Raw genomic sequence first — 6,096 nt, forward strand, 5'->3', positions numbered from 1 at the left:
CATTCTTTGTCGCTGGTTTCTCATTTAATTCTTCCTTCTATACTCCACCTCCATGATGGACCCATTGCCAAGCTTATTGTCAGGGCTACCTTGAATATACGTGAAACCTGTGCTTGCTCAGAGAACATCCTTGTGCCCATGGGGTTGATCTTGAAAGAGCTCCACGGTCACATGGCTGCCTTTTTTAAGACAGTTCTTTTTGTCAGATGAGCTAGTGCTTAGCGCCTCATGGGAGCTGGCTTATTGGGTGCTGTGTTTTTTAGGGGAGGAAACTGAGGCTTTGTGTGGTTATTCATGTGAGAGGCTGAAAGGTGTCCACCCTGTTCTTATGGGAAATGAGGTGGCACAGCTGCCAGGAATTCCACCCCATCTAGTCACCCATCTGGCAGGTATGACGTTGCTTCCCAAGTCTCCCCTAGTCACTCTTATTACAGTTTTTGCTCTAGAACCTCTTACGTTCTGCTCATGATCTGGGTTCAGCACCGTCAACAGCTCGGAGCACACAGCTCCTCTTCCGGCTGGCTGCCCCTCAGCAGTGATTCTTAACGTTGGCTGATCACTGGGCTCAGCCAGGGAGCTTTCACTGCTGCCTCAGTCCTGCCGTTACAGATTCTGCCTTAACTGGGCTGGGATGAGGCCGAGACAGTGGGAGTTTGAAAAGCTTCCCAGGTGACTCTAATGAGCAGCCAAGGTCAAGAAAGAACCATTCCTCTGGGACAGTGTTTCTACACTGGGGACAATTTTGCTGCCCGGTCCCTCCATCCCAGACATACCCAATGTCTGAGACATTTTTGATGATCACACCTAGCATGGGCTTGTGGAAACTCTGGCATCTAGTGGATAGAGGCTGGGGATGGCACCGAACATTGCACAATGCACAGGACAGTCTCCCACAACCAAGAATTATCCAGCCCTGAGTGTGCTGAGTAGAGAAATCTTGCTCTAGACTCATGCTTCTCACATTTGAGTTTGCATCAGAATCACCTGGAAAGCTTATTAAAGCAAATTGCTGGGCTGCACTCTCAGAGGTTTTTATTCAGTAAATCTGGAGTGGAGCTCAGGAACTCGCATTCCTAAGTTCCCAGGTGATGTCAAGCCTGTTGATCGGGGCTGCAGTTTGTCTTTGAGTGACTCTGAATCCTACTTGCCTAGATCTGCGATATATTGGATCCATGATGATTACTAAAAATCCAAGACAACGGGCCGGGCACGGTGACTCACCCCTGTAATCCCAGCACTTTGGGAGGCCGAGGCGGGTGGATCATTTGAGGCCAGGAGTTCGAGACCAGCCTGACCAACATGGTGAAACCCCATCTCTGCTAAAATACAAACATTAGCCGGGCGTGGTGTCACGTAACTGTAATTCCAGCTACTCGGGAGGCTGAGACAGGAGAATCACTTGAACCTGGGAGGCAGAGGTTGCAGTGAGCTGAGATTGCGCCACTGCACTCCAGCCTGGGTGAGACTCCGTTTTTTAAAAAAATCCAAGACAACAATGACCTAACTAAGACGAAGAGCATTTCTCTCTCACGTCAAAATCCAGAGGAAGACCACTGAAGGCTAAACGTGACAGCTGTGGAGTTATTAGCCATCCAGGCTCCCGTCATCTTGTTAGATCATCTGACTGCAGGACTTCCGTATTCCATGTCCCTCAAAGTCCAAGATGATTGCTGGAGCACCAGCCATCATGTCCTCATTGAAAGCAGAAGATAGTAAAGGCAGGCAAGTCAAAACTGGGCTCCTTCCAGCACCTTTGGAAGCAGCCTCCCCAGAAGTCCTGCAACACTTCTGCTTACATCTCCTTGGCCAGATCTTCGTCACATAGTCATATCTAACTGTGAGGAAGGCTGGGAAATGTAGTCTTTTTACTCTGGGCTGCAATGTGTGAACTCCAGATGAGACTTCTATTACTAAGAGGAAAAGATAGAATATATACAGGAGTGAGAAACTAACAGATTTATGCTCTGTGCACACCTACTCTTTCCTAAGGGTTGTGGTATATTTGGCATCTGCCATGTGCCAGCTGCTTTTCATGATTTTATCTCATTTAATCCTAAGAGCTTTGCAAGGTGGTTAATAATATCTCTATTTTGCAATGATGAAACTGAGGCTTTCAGAGATGAAGCCACCTGCCCAAGTTACAGTCAGCAAATGGTTTAATTTAACATCCCACTTCAAAGCTGGGACTACTTTTTGCCTTAGATACTCTCAGAGACCTGCTCTTTTCTTGCTGAGGCTGCAGGGTGTTGGTTTGACCTTTCTAAGCCAAATTCCAGATCCCACCCCTTTTGCCCAGATCCTCTTAATTGTTACCCATATCCCTCCTGTGATACTATCTGCAAAAGTCTCTGGGAAAATACAGATACTGTATGGACAGGATTAGTTTTATTGTTGGTGTGATAAATGACCACAAACTTAGTGATCAGATTTGAATTGGAGGACATGCAGCAGGTGACCGCAGGTTGGTGTCTGGGGGAGAAAGCCTCACACATTTGGTCACGGATGTCTTCTGTGTTGATTCTTGTGGTGTGAGAGCAGAGAATAAGCATGGTTGGAGAGAGTTTTCCCTACACAGTCATGATGAGGGCCCAGAGGGACTGACAGGGAAGAAGATGCTTCTCCAGCTTACAGAGCTCAGAGAAACACGTTCAGTGGTTTATTCTAAAGGCTACAGATGAAGAGATGCATAGGGTGAGGTGTGGGGGAAGGGGACACGGAGCTTCCATGCCCTTCCTGGACTCACCACTCCCTAGGAACATCCATGCGCTCAGCTATCTGGAAGCTCCCCAAAGAACCCTGACCTCTTGGGGTTTTATGGAAGCTTCGTGACATCAGCTTTCCTTCCCCCAGGGTATAGGGCAGGTCCCTCTCTGGGGAGGTCTCAAGACCCATAGTCAGAAAGTTGGGGAATATTAGTCCTGCCTTGGGGAAGCATAGTGACTTAAAACAACACAAATTCATTATTTTACAGTTCTGGAGACCAGCTTCACTGAGCAAAAGTCCACGCATCTGCGGGGCTTCCTTTTGGAAGTTCTAGGGGAGAATCTGTTTTTTGGACCCCTTTTTTGAATCCTTCCAACCTCTTACTTCCATTATCACACTGCCTACTGTCTCTCTGGGACCAGATCTCCCTCTGCCTCTCTCTGTCTCTCTTTTTTCTTTTTTTTGAGACAGAGTCTTGCTCTGTCTCCCAGGCTGGAGTGCAGTGGTGTGATCTCAGCTCACTGCAGCCTCTGCCTTCCAGGTTCAAGCAATTCTCCTGCCTCAGCTGCCCGAATAGCTGGGACTACAGGTGCCCGCCTCTGTACCCGGCTAATTTTTGTATTTTTTGTAGAGATGGAGTTTCATCATATTGGCCAGCATGGTCTCAAACTCCTGACCTTGTGATCCACCTGCCTCGGCCTCCCAAAGTGCTGGGATTACAGGCATGAGCCACTGCGCCCGGCCACCTCTCTCCTATAAGGACACTTGTCATCACAGTTAGGGCCTGCCTGGATAGTCCAGGTGGCTTCTCAAGCTCCTTACCTTCCTCACATCTGCACAGGCCCTTTTGCCATCTGAGGCACCATTCACAGCTTATAGGGATCAGGATGTGGACATCTTTGAGGGCTACTATTCAGCTCTCCACAGGAGCCTTCTTGCTACTGTTCTTTCATTTCTTAACCCCATCTTTTTTTTTTCCAAACACAGAATGTACATAGATTTCACTTCTGTCTGGGGGTTTTAAAAGAGGCCAGAAACAAGGTCTGCAGGGCAAGGAGGCGTGTTGGAGGGCTTGTCTAATCAGCTCCCAGTGGCCATAGCAACAGGCATGAAAACATTCAAGTGGAAGGGACCTGGGAGTGGAGGGGAAGGCAGGGAAGTATCCTGCCCCAGAGGGGTCTGTGCCACCTTGGTCAGGTGACTTAACCTGTGGAGTGATGGATGATGGAGAAGCATAAACAGTAGACATGGTGGTTCCTTAGCAAGCTTTGCAAAGCTTCACTGTAGTTCTAGGGAACAGGATCTCTAGATGCCTTCTAATTCCTGTGCCTCCTATGGTCATTCTCTGTGCTAATAGCGGTGTGTCTTGAGTAGAATACAAATGCCATATCTAGAAGAGTTTGATTTGGGGGGAGGAGGGAGAGTTAGGATCTGCTTATGGCCTAACCTCATTTCCCTCCCCTGTGTGGATTCCCTCATTCCCCTTCCGCACCCCTCTTGGCTGGGCCAGCCCTGTTGGGACGAGAGTCTGGGGTGTTGTATGTTTTGCTTTTTATTTTATTTTGCAAATGCCTCACAGCATTCCCCTCTGTGTTTAATGTCCCATTGCCAAATGCATGCAGTTGCCCAGCAACAAGAAGGAAGTCCCTGTGTGATTCACCCGGCTGTTGCCAATTAATTTGCGAGCTGCATGCATCTCCCAGGGGAAAAGGGCTCTCTCAGAGACAGCTCAGAGGGCCGCTACTACCCAGGCAGAGAAAGGAAACCAGAGAACGCTTAGCAGAACTTTGGGTTTCTGTGGGTGTTTTCAGGTCCCGATGAAAGGGCGTGTCCAGGGAGCCCTGGCAACACCTGGGCAGAGGCTCCGGGCTTCCTTCTCGGCCACCAATCAGAGAGCTGCCTGGAGCGCACAGACGCTTCTGTGTCTGCGCATTGGTTGTCTTTTTGTTTTTTTATTCTTTTAGTTTTCAGTTAACTCTAAAATGCAGACTCTCCTGTCCCAGTTCCTCTGCAGAGAAATGTCTTGAACCATCTTCCTCCTCGTCAGCCCCTCCCAGGTTCTCATTGTGACTGTGTGGGGAAAACTCTTTCCAACCATGCTTTTCCTCTGCTCTCACACTGCGACAGTCAACACGGAATATGTCGGTGACCGCATGTGTGCAGGTTTCTCCCCAATACCAAATCAATTCTGATACCATCTACCTGGAGATAGCATCAGGTCCCGTGGGTTGAGGACTCAGCACCCAAGACTGCTCCCACTTCCCCAGATGCCAGTTGCCAGTCCGGGCCTCTGGAACTTCTCACAGACCAACTTCAAGTTGAGGTTCCCATGACTCCCCTCTTTGGGTTCTATTAATTTGCTGGAGCAGCTCACAGAACTCAGGGAAACTCATTTAGTGGTGTAATCTAAAGGCTGTTAAAAGGATACGGGTTAGTAGATGCATAGGGTGAGGTGTGGGGAAAGGGGCGTAGGGATTCCCTGTCCTCCCTGGATGATCCACCCTCCGGGAACCTCCATGTGCTCAGCTATCTGGAAGGACCCTGAGGAAGCTTATCTTCTTGGGGTTTTATGGAAGCTTCATGATGTCTGCATTCCTTCCCCAAAGTATAGGGCAGGTTCCTCTCTGGGGAGGGTCTCAAGACCCATAGTCAGAAAAGTGAGGAAGATTAGAGTCCTGCCTTGGGGCAGATGAAAGGAGGGCAGGAGGGGGATTCTGTTTCCTGAGGCCCAAAGCACCTAACATTATAGCAAAAGACTGTAACAAGGGCTATGGGAGTTATGAGCTGGGAACTTTGGATGAAAACCTGTGTGTGTGTGTGTGTGTGTGTGTGTGTGTGTGTGTGTGTGTGTGTGTGTGTGCGCGTGCGCGCACGCATGCACACATGTGTATGTAATGACACCAGAGTGTCATTGTCTCATCTCTGGCCACTAGCGCCCTTCTCTCTGGGTTTCATGGTCGCTGCACACATCCGTGCCAGGGCCTCAGCTAGAGCCCTCATGAAGGAGAATTCCTTTGCACCGGTTTGAGCGGGGCCTCCAGGTCTTTTGAGGGACAGAAGGGGCCCTGTTGGTTTCCGAATGCCTCCAGAATCCCTGGTGCATTTCCCTCAAGGCCTTGCTGTCCTCTGGTCCTATGCTTGCCTAAGGAAACCTTCCATCCATGTTATGGATCCATTATGGCCTGTGAGTGTGGGGTTTGCCTGTCTGGTTGAATTCTATATCCACAGCATCTAATCCAATATGGTACTTGTGAATGCATGGGTTTGTGGTTGCCCAGGTTGATAGTGATGGCTAGAATCAGAGACCCAGAAGGCAGCCTCTTTGGTAAGGCCCGTGCTATCTGTATCTGTGAATGGGCCTGATAAGGTTTGGCTTTGTGTCCCCACCCAAAT

This window comes from Sapajus apella, unplaced genomic scaffold (genome assembly GCF_009761245.1).
Source record: "Sapajus apella isolate SASKATOON/1434 unplaced genomic scaffold, GSC_monkey_1.0 scaffold48, whole genome shotgun sequence".
In the NCBI taxonomy this organism is placed as follows: Eukaryota; Metazoa; Chordata; class Mammalia; order Primates; family Cebidae; genus Sapajus; species Sapajus apella.